Source organism: Equus caballus, chromosome 7, assembly GCF_041296265.1.
Source record: "Equus caballus isolate H_3958 breed thoroughbred chromosome 7, TB-T2T, whole genome shotgun sequence".
NCBI classification, from domain to species: Eukaryota; Metazoa; Chordata; class Mammalia; order Perissodactyla; family Equidae; genus Equus; species Equus caballus.
Genome location: NC_091690.1, coordinates 5,823,717 through 5,836,358, shown reverse-complemented (window position 1 = coordinate 5,836,358; position 12,642 = coordinate 5,823,717). Strand labels below are relative to the sequence as shown.

The following is a 12,642-nucleotide window of genomic DNA, read 5'->3' as shown; positions in this document are numbered from 1 at the left end:
GGCAGACAGTGTGCTAAGGACACGTGTCAAGCCTGTGCTGTCTGGATGGGGAACAAGCCAGCTCGTTCACAGACACGGGTCAGGAGCGGACAGGACCCTCGTGACAGGAGGAGAGGGTGAGCTCAGAGTGGTGCACGTGCCCTCTGGCTCCTTGTTGCTGTCGCCCCGAAATGCTCCTGTCAGTGACACCCCTGGAGTCAGACAGGTCCTCCTTGGGCCGGGGCAGGAGTGGGGTGCCCGTGTCACCCACCGTGGAAGGGACCCCCCGCTTGGGTGGCCTGATCCAGTAAGAGGGAGACGGATGTGGGCTCTGCTGGCACGTGACGAACCCAGGCTGGCGTCTCACTGTCATCGTCCCTCGTGAGAAGGGTTCGTTGCTTGTTCATTCGGTCAGCAAACCTTTGCTGCCTACTGGATGCCAGGCCCCGTGCCGGGCGCTGGGGACGCCAGGACACAGCTGTTCCCTCAAGGAGCTCACAGCGACTGGGAAGAGAAGGGCTCATGTTTGCTGACTGCCTAACCGAGAGCCAGCCCCTCCGCTGGGCGCCTTGCTGCCATCCTCATCTTGGCAGGCGCGGTGGGAGCAGAGCAGCTGTGTGTCTGGGGGAAGGGCCAGGGGGAAGAGGGCAGCGGGGCTGTGGCTAGAGAAAGCCCCAGTGCAATGGCTCAGAGGGGAGGAGGAAGGCAAGCGTGTGTCCAGAGGGACTTCCCTGGGGGGGAGCCCCGGAAAACCCCTGCTCCTGGCGGTGGGAGGGCTGGTCTGGGGAGACGGCCCATCCCATCCCTCCCATCGCAGGTTCCTGGATTCCCCCCCACTACCCCGCCCCACCGACTGCCCCTGCACCGGGTGTGGCTGCTCTGGCCAGCCTCTGTGGCTTTCTACGTGGCCCCTCCCTGAGCCTAGGTCGGCCCTATCTGCCAGAGAATGGGGTGTCCAAACCCCAGAATCCTGCCTCCTTGACCTGTGGCAGACAGGGCAGTGCCCGGGGGTGACAAGGGCCAACACCCAGTTGGGCTGCAAAAGAGGTGCATGCTCCCCCAGAGTTACGGGCTGAATTGCGTCCCCACAAATCCAGATGTTGAAGCCCCAAGCCCCCAGGGCCTCAGAAAGCGACTGTATTGGGAGATCTGGCCTTTAAAGATGCCATCAAGTTAAAACGAGGTCATGAGAGTGGGCCCTGATCCAACATGACCGGTGTCCTTACAAAAACGGGAAACTAGGACACAGACGCGCGCAGAGGGAAGACCACGTGAGGACATAGGGAGGAGACAGGCCCCAATGAAACCAACCCTGCTGACACCTCGATCTTGCACCCCTTGCCTCCAGAACTGCGAAGAAGTACATTTCTGTTGTCCATAAGCCACCCAGTCCGTGCTGCTTTGTTCTGGCAGCCCGAGCAGGCACCCAGGATGCACCCAAATAAGACAGGGAGCTGATACGCCCAGGATGCACACCAGGTGCCTAGGGACGTGGGGAAGGAACAAAGATCAAGATGGACCCTTTCTCCACAGCCTTGGTTCCTTCCCTGTTGCTTGTGGACCTGAAGCCATCACTTGAACTGCACAACTGAGGTGCCTCACTTCCCTCCAAACTCGAGCAACTTCAGCCGCTGGGCCTTGGCTGGATGCAGAAGTGGAAATCACACCCGCAGATGCTACGGGGAACCCATGAGACCCCACATGGCGCTGCTCTCCTTCCCAGAGTGGTCCAGACAAACCCTCCCCCAGGCCCCACCCACCTTTTATCTGCATCCTGCTCTGTCTGACCTCCCTCCTGCCATCCCCCCAGGGAAGGGCCTCCCTCGGGCGGGCGGTCCATCCAGTTTCCTTCTCTGCTCTCCCTCCACCTCTCTGGCAGCAGGCTGTGCAGAGTGCAGGTGCCCTTTGGTACCCTGCTTCTTTCTCTTACATCATGAGCCGTTGGGCACCAAGGTTCTGTGCATGAGGTCTGAGCTCCAACGGGCCCGCCTCTGGCCCCTTCCTGCCCCTCTTCTGGGAGTGTGTGACCTTGGGCCCCCTTGATCCTGCTGCAAAACGGGGGTCACAGGACCCAACTCACAGGCGCACCGCAAGGATCAACTGCATCTACACAGAGCTCGGCCAAGGGCCCTTCCTCCAACCCGCCATTTCTCGCGGATACGCAGTTCACCAAGCCGGCCCCAGCGCCAGGCGTCCGGATTGTTGCCAACCTGAAGGTGACTCATTAAAGATGGGAAGAGCCGTCCTTCTGCGCCGAGAGCCCTTCCTTTGGTGGCTCGGGATAACTGTCAGTGGTACAGCCGCAGGGTCAGACGACGAGCCCTTTTCTATGGGGGGTGGATAGCTTGCAAAGGGTCTTTCTGATCAACACAGCCGCCCCCTCCGAGGATGGCGGGGTCCTGGCGGGGCTGGATGACCTTCGTTTGACCAGCCCTCCCCCGCAGGGCCCCCTCGACACCAGGAAGAGCTGCTCTGGAGTTTGTTGACTCTCCCCCTCCTCCTGCGAACTAAGCGTTTCTGATCTTCGCTCCTTGGTTTCTTATCAACTTGCGTGAGCTTCTAATAGACTGATAACATCTGGCTTGTTCACCTTGTGCAATCTGCTCTGAACTGTGTGCATTCACAGCTCGGCACGCGTGGGGCGAGCTGAGAACGCCGCTGGGGGTGCTTTTGGACCTTCCATCTGGGGAGCCGGGAGGTTTGAGGGTTTGTGACACGGGAGCGTGGGAGTTGCCGGGCGGGGGGGCGCAGAAGCCAACTTTGTCAGTATACTAGAAACCACTGAATTTGCACTTAAAAAAAAGCTTTGAAAAGCAGTGCTGCAGAAAACCTGACAAATACCTGTAAAACACTTAGAGACAAAGGAAGAAAAAGAACTCGTACGTCATGAAAAAGAACAGTTGGATTAGAAAAAACCTGGAAATCTTAAAAGTGAAAACTGGAAAGGTGATATAGCGGCTACGACCGTGTCACTGTAGGAGTGAGAAGGGTGGCCGTGTGAGCTGGAGGCGAAAGTGGTCACCATCATAACACTCTGGGATGACAGGGGAAACCAGGCCACTCTGTGACCCTGGGAATCAGGGCTAGGGGGCCTTTTCTAACCTTTGACCCTATGGGAGATAAAATTCGCCCTGATATTCTTGCCAGAAAGATACTGGAGTGGAAGGGTTATGGGTCAGACCCAGAAAGATAATTCTAGAAAACAAAACTGGTGAGCTTGCTCAGGTCAGAGCCCCACATCATCTCAAGTGGCGGTGTCCGAGGGGCCACGACTCTTGAGACAAGAAGCAGAGCCCTTCCTGCTGTCTGGGGCGTTCGGCACAGAATTTTCTTTCAGGGCTGCTGGCGTGATGGTGGTCCCGGTGTGTCAGATGCTCTGCTCGGTGCCTGCTTCACTCGTGTCCCCAAGGTGGCAGTGTCACCTGCTTTTACAAACAAGCAAACTGCGGCTTGGGGAATATTAGCACAGCGGTTCCCAAAGGAAAACTTGCACCTCTGTGCCTGCTCCAGGGCCAGGCTCGGCGGGGCAGAAACGTGCACGAATAGGAACCACGGGGACCCGCACCCGGAAGGAGTCAGCACCCTCGGCTGTTTGCTCCTCCCATTCTGAACCACCCAGGAACGTGAACTCCAAATTGTTAATCTGAAAATAAACTCAGCTGCCTAAGAAAAAAGAAATCAAGCTTCTTGGATTTATGAGTGACCTGCTTGGCACTTCAGACGGAATCAGATGGAAGTCGGGCCCCCAGAGAGCTCGAGTGCCAGAAGGTTCTCTGGGCTTGCTCTGGCCTGCTTGGCTTCTCTTCTCAGAACAAGCCTTCTGCTTTGATGCCTCGGCTTTGTGAGCTGGCCAGTGAACCGCTCACCTGACATTTAAACACTTCTGTGCCGGAAACGTCCCCCACCCCGACCCGGAGCCCTGGGAATGGCTCAAATGTCAGGGCTTTCCCCCACATCGCTGTGGCTAATGAATAGGCCACCATCTTCTCCACATTCGACTGGTCGCCAAGTCCTGGTGATCCCACCTCTCAAGTGTCTGGAATTCTCCCCCTACCCCTCCGCCTGCCACGGCCTTTGACATCCCTCCCCAGCTTGTCTTGACAGCCTCCCGCCCTACCTCTCCCTTCTTTGGAGCATGTATACCTCCCTTCTCTCTGGTTCCCTTCCTTCAAATAAGTAAATAAGCAAAGAATTTGTGTATGTCTCTCATGCAAAACTCTTGGCTAAGAGACAAATTTTTTCAGATGCCCACTGCCTGTGGCTAGTAGACCAGTTCTCTATGGCCGCTGTAGCGAATGACTATAACCGTGGCAGCTTGAAACAACACACATTTATTATCCTACGGTCCTGGGGGTCAGAAGACTGAAATGGGTCTTACCAGGCTAAAATCTAGGTGTAGACAGGACCGCGGTCCTCCTGGAGGAGCTGGGGGAAAATCCGTTTCCCGGGCTTTTCCGGCTTCTAGAGGCCGTCTGCATTCCTTGGCTTGTGGCCCCTTCCTCCATCTTCAAAGCCAGCAACGACATCACTGACCTCTGCTTCCGTTGTCACATCTTCTCTGATTCCGACCCTCCTGCCTCCCTCTTATGCCGATATTGGTCTCACACAGATAATCCAGGATCATCTCCCCGTCTCCAGATCTGCAGCTTCATCTGATTTGCCAAGGCCCTTTTGCCAGGTAAGGTAACAGAGTCACGGGTTCTAGATTAGGACATGGACATCTTCGGGGGTGGTTATTCTGCCCAGCACAGCGGGACCAGCACACTCTTTCTGAAGAGGTCCTGATAGCGAAGATTTTAGGCTTTGTGGGCCATACGATTCTGTCGCCAAGATCAGCTACGTAATTTTCAGACCTCAGCGCAAGATAAAAACGCGGGGTCCCTCATTTCTAGATTATTAAGAATTTCAGAGCGGTGACAGTAGGAGCGCGGGGCCCTGTGTGACTACACGGTTTGCACAGCCATGAAGGAGGCCCTGCCTAAGCAAACCTGCCTCTGACGTTGTCCCTTGGAAGCAGCACAGGCAACATGCGGATGACAGGCGTGGTTGTGTTATTATCAGACTTGATGGACGCTGAAATTGCGTTTCGTGTAATTTTCTCGCGTCACAAAATACTATGCTTCTTTCGTTTTTTTCCAACCCTTTAAAGATGTACGAGTCATTTGTAGCCACAGGCTGTGCAAAAACAGGCGTGGGCCAACTCGGGCTGTGGTTTGCCGGCTCCTGGTCTCTGGGACAGAGTCCCACCTTCTCGGCCTGACTCTCCAGGGCCCTTTTGGGGCTCCAGTCCCATCTCCTGGTCCTCTTCCCTCACAACCCGCATTCAGCACTTCCCGCAGCTTTCTGCTCCCTGAACGGCCCTCGGGGACAAATCCGGGCCTCTGCTCCGGTGGTCCCTCTGTCTGGAAGCCCCACCTCCACCTCCTCTGGCTGGCAGACTCTCACTCCCACCGTCCTCCGGCTCGGGCATGCCCTCCACGAGAAGCGGTGCTCTGGGCCCATCCCTTGTCACTCCGCTTGAATTTCTGTGTCTGCGTGTCCTTCTCTCCCTTGGGGCAGTGATGTCCTCAACAGCAGGGCTCATGCTGGGCCGTCCTGGCATCTTCTCCCCTCATAGACCCTCAGAGCTTGTGTGTGGGGGATGGCAAGAACAACCTGGAACTTCGGTGGCTGGGGTGTACTCTGATTCTGACCCGTAAGAACCCAAACTATGCTTCTTCGCAAAAAAAACAACACACAAGAACCTCCTATCTCAAACTCAGACCAGGGAAATAAAGAGCTCTGAGACTAAGCAGCCCTGAGTTCAAATCCCAGCTCTGTCCTTACTAGACATGTGTACTCAGACAAGTCACCCCCCTTTCTCTTAGGATCGGGTCTCAATTCATCACGGCCAGCCAGGCCCTGTGTGGCCTGCCCCTTCCAATCCCCCTAGTCTCCTGTCTGGCCCATGTCTCCACCACCAGCCTTTTCTCAGTTCCTAAGTGTGCCGGGCTTCTGCCGGCCTCAGGGCCTTTGCACTTGCTGTTCTTCCTGCCGAAACATTCTGCCCTCCTTTGCCTGGTGACTTACTCTTCCTGCCTCAGCCATAACACCACTGACTTGGGAAGCCTTCCCTGGCCACCTTGAAATGAAGTCAGGTTCTCCTGTTACATGCTTTGCTGGTACTCTGAACCTCTGCAGATTGTAATTATTTGTGAGATCTTATTACTATTACTAAGAAGAAAACTTAATAAGCACTTTATGCCAGGCTCTCTTTCAGAGATTCTAAAAGTGGGTGATTTCTCTGAATTCTCACAGTGCCCTCATGAAGTATTATAATCACCCCCACTTCACGGATGGGAAGGCTGAAGCTCAGAGATTAAATAACTCACCCAAGGTCACACAGCCAGTCAGTGGTGGAGCTGCCCTCTTCAGCCTGTCCCCACAAGTTGACTTGAGTCCCACAACGGCAGATGCCACATCTCACATAGTCATTGTCATATCCCCAGGGCTGAGCTCCTGAACCGGGTGCATTGTGGGTGATTAAAAAGTATTGATGGGGGCTGGCCCAGTGGCATAGTGGTTAAGCCCAGCATGCTCCGCTTCAGCAATCTGGATTCATGGGTTCGGATCCCAGGCATGGACCTACACCACTCATCAAGTCATACTGTGGTGGCGAGCCACATACAAAATGGGGGAAGACTGGCACAGATGTTAGCTCAAGGTGAATCTTCCTCACCAAAAAAAAAAAAGTGTTGATGATCTAAAAGAAACGACACTCTAGTGGCAATCAACACTCTGAGCACCCAGATCTTGGGTTCTAACATCATTCTCCAGTGAAAGGAACCAGGCTTGGAGGAATGGCTGATTCTAGGACTGGGGCAAGAAACACACAGGATGAGAATGGAGCATCGTGTCGTGCCAGAAAGCAAGGAAGCGCTCCAAAGAAAACCAACAAAACAACACAACACACACATGGGAGCGTGTCAAAGATCTACAGGAGCCAAGTGAAAGAGCCCCCAGTGGCCAACGCTGGAACAACTTGAGTGAGAAAATAAAGCAGTATTGGGTTTTAACCCAGAGTATAAAATTATTACCCAGCAGGCCATACTGATATATCTAAATGATTAGATAAACTAATAAATGGGGAAAAGAGATACACCTTCCACACAGAAGGATTCCAAATAATTTATGTAGCTATCCACCCTTCAGGAGGGGAAACATACACCCCTACTCTTTATGTTTGTGCAACTTTCTTCCAAAGTATACAACACCGAGAGCGGGGGAGTAACTTTATAGTGGAGAAACCTGACAGACACTATCTCAGCGGGGGGATCAAGGCCAACAGCGACAGGCACGCATCACGTGGACAGTACGCATCCTTGATATGACGTCATGAGAATGACATGTCACCTCTTTGGTCTCTCTCCCCCAAAACCATCACGCCAGTCTCAGCAGGAGAAAAACACCAGACGAATTCCTAGAGAGGGACATCCTACAAAATATGTGGCCAGTCCTCCTCCAAACCGTCATGAACATCAAGAACAAGGGAAGGCTGAGAATCTGGCACAGCCAAGACGAGCCGAGAGAGAGGTCAGCCAAGAGGATAGATCTCGAAAGTTTTCATCACAAGAAAAAGAAAGGCAACTATGTTTGGTGACGGATGTTAACTGAACTTAGGATGGTAATCATTTTGCAATACATAAATATATCCAATCATTATGTTCCGCACCTAAAACAAATACAATGTTACACGTCACTTAATAACTCGAAAAAACAAATAAATACAAGAGACTGGACGGCCAAGTGTAATGTGGCATCCTGGATGGGATTCTGAAAAAGAAAAAAAGGGTATTAGGTAAAAACAAAGGAAACCTAAATCAATTGTGAACTATGGTTAATAATAACATATCAAGATTGGTTCATTAAGTCTAACAAATGTATCAGACTAATAACAGATGTAACTAACAGGGAAAACCAGGTGTGGGGAAAATGGTCATTCTGTACCTCCTTTGCAGTATTTCTGTAAATCTTAAGCTGTTCTAAAAACTGCAGTCTATCAATGATAATACTAATAAAGTATAGATGAATGAACGAAAGACTTCATTCATTCATTATGGCGACAATGATGACAGCTTCCTTCTCAGAGGGCTATTTTGAAGATTACACGTGAGAACCTGCATAAAGCATTTAGCAAGCTATACACACTCAGCTCAGAGCAGTTGCCACCGTTCTCCTAAATCGATGCTATCCACTACAGGAGCCACTGGCTCCACGTGACTCTTTAAATTGAGTAAAAATGAAATACATCAAAAATTCAGTTCTTCAGTGGCACCAGCCACGTGACAACTGCCCAAAAGCCACAGCAAGCTGGTGGCTACGAAATCAGTGCTGATAAAGAACGGGGCCACGATCGCAGGAAGTTCTACTGGACAAGTGCCCTACTACACAACGAATGGCATGATTATTTTAGTGTTCTCAGCTCCTTCCAGTTGGTCTACAAAGGCCATCTTCTCAACCTCCCCGACCGCCCTCTTTCAAATCGCAACCGCCACATCCCTCACGCTCCTTCCCAGCTGACTTTTTCTTCTCCATTCCACTTGATTTCCTTTCTGCCGCCCCATCCAGCACTGCATGGCCCGCTGCAGTAGCCACTGGCAACGGGGGGCTGTTGGGCTCTTGCAAAACAGCCAGTCCAACTCGGGGTGTGCTGTGAGTGTAGAAGACACAGCAGATTTCAAAGACGGGGGGAAGGGGGGGCACCAATGTAAAAGATCTCATCGTTTTATTGATCACATGTTGAAAAAACATTTTGGACAGAAATTGGGTTAAATAAAACACATTACTAAAATTAACATCACCATGTTTCTTTTTAATTTTTTCCCCCTTAACGCGGCTCCTAGAAAATTTAAATGATGCATGTGGCCAACATTTGGGACTCGCTTATATTTCTACTGGACAGCGCTGGTCTAGAATGTCAGCCCAGAAAAGACAGGTATTTTTGCCTGCCTGTCCACACAGCGACTGGCACGTAGTAGGCGCTCAATCACATTTTAATGAACTGGGGACCCACCAGCTCTGCTGTCAATACTAATCGAACGCTGTCCCATGCCCCGCCTCCTCGCCACACCAGCTAAGGAAACTGAGGCCCGGCGAGGTGACGTCAGCCCCGGCCCAACGGCACGTAGTGCGGAAACGTCGGGGCCGGGATTCGAACCCGGGTCCTGTCCCCACAGCCCAGGCGCGCTGACCGTTCCTACCTTGCAGGGCGGTGACGGCGGCGGCGGCGAGACGGACGGGCGCGGGACGCACGGCATGCGCTCGACCAGGGACGCGGCTCTTCGGCCACCGCCTTCCGCCGGCCTCCGTGGGCCCGGCCCCCGCCGGCCCCCTCCGCGGCCATCGCCGGCCACCCGCGTCTCCGCCGGCTGCCGAGCCCTCCGCAGGCGGCGCCGGCCGGAAGTCCCGCCTCCGCCGCGCGCCCCGGGGCGCCGCGACAGCCACGCCAGCCAATGAGAAGCGCGCCGTGGCGGGCGCCGGCCAATGGGCGCGCGCGCCGGGGGGGCGTGTCCGGGCCGCGGGCCGGAGCGGGTCGTGCGCGCTGAGGAGGAGCCGCCGCCGCCGTCGCCGTCGCCGCCGCCGCCGCCACCGCTACCGAGGCCGAGCGGAGCCGTTAGCGCCGAGCCGCCGCCGCCGCCCGCCCGCCCCGGAGCAGCCCCGGGCCCGCCCGCCCGCGTCCAGGTGAGGCGGGGGCCCTCGGCGGCGCCCGATGGGGTAGGCCGCGGCAGGCCTGAGCTCGCCTGACCGGGCCGCGGGCTCCCGCGGGCCTGCACCGGCCGAGGCCCAGGCCGCGCCGGGGCGGAGGTGCCGCGTGCGGGCCGCGGCGGGCGGGCGGGCGGGGGCCGGCCGGGGTGGGCGCCGGCGACGGGCCCCGGGCCGGATTCCTCGGCCGCCGCGAGGGGCGGCGAGGGGGACGCGGCGTGGGCACGCGCCTGGCGGCCGGGGCCCCGGAGGGCTGGGAAGCTGGCGATCTGGGGGCGGGAGAGCGGGGCCAGAGGCGGGGGAGCGCGGCGAGCGCCCTCAGCGCGCAGGGGTCACGGCCCACGGGCTCGCTCCCCCGGGGAATCCTCCAGATTCTTTTGTGGTCGTTGTCAGGGGACCGCGGCTGCCCCGAGGTCCTTGTAGAAGTGTGCAAACCCTTCTGCAGGCATGAGAGTCCTGGAAAATAGATAGATTCCTTGGACGCCATCTCTAACAAAGCTGTTTTTGGGGCGTGGGACGTTTGGATGTGTAAAAGGTGTGTGTGTGTGTTGAAAACATAAAACTGCAAGCTATTGAACAATGGGGGATGGATGCTCTTCCTTTTCCGGCGTCCTCTGCTGCTGGTCTTATCCAGATGAGCTCTGGTACCTACTGTGTGCAGGGCAGGCGGGGAACAACTTCTGCAGGCGCTGCCCCTGGAGAGACAGAGCCCCCGCTTTCCGGAAGTATTCACCTGGGATCCGGCCGGCCAGTGCTCCAGAAGTGGGAAGATGGGGAGGATGGTGGGACTCAAGGAGGGTTTCTCGGCCTTAGGACTACTGACATTTTGGGTCTGATAATTCTTGGGTTTGGGGGCTGTCCTGTGCCTTGTGGGATGTTGGGCAGCATCCCTGCTCTCTACCCGCTAGATGCCAGCAGCATCCCCGCTCCCCAGTTATGGAGATCCAAAATGTCTTCAGACATTGACAGAAGTATCTCACACACACACATGTACATACACATACACGTGTGACAGCCGCCACCGGACTAAATAATCTTTCACTCAAAGTTCCTCCAACCCATCTCCGACGCCTCGGAATCCAACCTCAACTGTGGGAGCCTTAGTTTGCCCATCTGTGAAATGGGCTGGACGAGAATACTGCTGGGCCGATTTAAGGATGTAGCTTTCTGCAGGGCCTGTGCATGGTGGGTACTGAATAAATGATGTTATAAATAGTCACCAGGATTTAGAGAGGATTCTCTGTGTGCTTGACACTTCACAGATGTTTATCTCCAGCCCTTGAGGCAGGTGCTGTTGTAATTTCCATTTTGGGGACAAAGAAACCAAGGCTTAGATGGGTTGCTGGCTAAGACCCGTCTTGCACAGTGAAGTGATGGAGGTGGGATTTGAACGCAGGTCCTCTGAGTCCTTACTCTGAATCACTGGGTTTTACCAGTGTTATAATCACAAGGGTCCAGAGGACCCCAGGAAGAATTCCGTTAAGTTATCCTTGAACATCTTCTGTGTGCAAAGCTCTGTGCTGGGATCTGTTATAAGATTCTGTGACTTCAAGGTCCACAAAGAGGCCAAGATTTCTGAACATCTCAAAATGTGGAAATAAGTAAAGTTTACGTTGGAGCACTGGTTTTGAGGGGCAGAATTTCAGTTCGAACGTGTCGAGTCTGAGGTCATGTGGCAGCCAGTGAAACACAAGAGGATTATGAAAATGCTGTCTTCCTGATGCTCGTTTTATTGCTTCACATGCTTTCTGCCTCCCTTCTCTGCCTCTTTCCACACTCCAGCAAAGTTGTCTTTTATCGACACGGATCTGATCGTGTCACTCCTGATTTAAAAGTCCTTGGGTGGCAAAAAAACAAATTAATTTTTTTTTACCTTTTTAGGTGGCTTAAAAGCTAAAGTTTGGGATTCCAGGTCTTGCGTACTCAAACCCTCCGTGCGTTTCTGATTTCGCCTGCACACAGGCTCCACCCCGACCCTCTCTTCCTGTTGCTCCCACTGCCTCAAGTGCTGTTCTCCTCCATCTAGAGATCTCTTCCTCCTGCTGTGTGGCCCAGCTCAGTGCTCACTCCACCCCCACTGGAGTCTACTGTTCCCTGGTTTGTGTCGCTGTCCCATTCAATTTACTGAATCGAGTTAGATGCTGGATGGTGAGAGAAGTGCAGTTAGCTCCTTTGGTCCCTAGGTGGCAGTGGTGGAGCAGTGAGGCCCGCCAGAGGCTTTGGGTCCGCGGAAGACGGGAGGAAACCAGCCTGCAGAAGGGAAGTGAGCCTTCCTTCCCGCCTCTAACCAACTCTCCCGGCTCCTGCTGTGTCCCAGGCCCCGTGCTGGGCTCTGGGGAAGCAGTGGTGGTTACAGAGTGTGTGTGGACCGTTTTAGCCCACTCTGGTGCATGTGGTGCTGGTTACAACTGGCTGATACAGATGCACAGGAAAAGCACCATAACCCAACTTTGGTGGGCAAGGGAGATCACAGAGTGCTTCCTGGAGGAGGTCAAGCATGAGGGGGAGGAGTTAGCCAGGCAAAGACGGTGGGGAAGGGCCTTCCTGGAGGCAGGACCAGCTCAGGCAAAAGCGTGGCGGTGGGAACAGCTCTGTTTACCCAAGGAGCCATGGGGTCTTATCCTTCAGGGACCAGAAAGGTGAGATGAGGCGTGGCAGTTGTACTCACGCAGCTGGTGTGCAGAGGGCTTGGCTGGGGGCCTGCAGGCCAGGCCAGGGGTGTCTACTGAGCAGTCTTAGTCCACACCATGAAGGAGTCAGGTCTGCACACAGTAGGAAGAGTTAGAGGGAGATGAAGCTGAAGGCCAGCAAACCAGTGAAGAGGTGATTACCTTCCTTTAGATAAGAAAAGTTGTGAAAACGACCGCGGGTTGTCATGGTTGGGGAAGAGGGGGTATGGTTTGAGACACAGTTGGAGGGTGA

The 12,642-nt window shown here is 54.6% G+C and overlaps 2 protein-coding genes across 3 annotated transcripts in view; one reads left to right on the top strand and one right to left on the bottom strand.

Moving 5' to 3' along the window:
• The window catches only part of CCL25 (C-C motif chemokine ligand 25), a 30,738-nt gene extending 21,380 nt beyond the window's left edge, over nt 1-9,358 (bottom strand). The window contains exon 1 of the mRNA XM_070272626.1: nt 9,219-9,358. The gene's annotated coding sequence lies outside the window, so the exon portion shown is untranslated. The remainder of the gene's footprint in view (nt 1-9,218) is intronic.
• A 154-nt stretch (nt 9,359-9,512) lies between these two features.
• ELAVL1 (ELAV like RNA binding protein 1) overlaps nt 9,513-12,642 on the top strand; it is a 35,062-nt gene continuing 31,932 nt past the window's right edge. Inside the window, exon 1 of one of the 2 annotated variants that reach the window (XM_023644661.2) lies at nt 9,513-9,699. The gene's annotated coding sequence lies outside the window, so the exon portion shown is untranslated. The remainder of the gene's footprint in view (nt 9,700-12,642) is intronic. The other variant, XM_070272625.1, reaches the window with a different exon arrangement.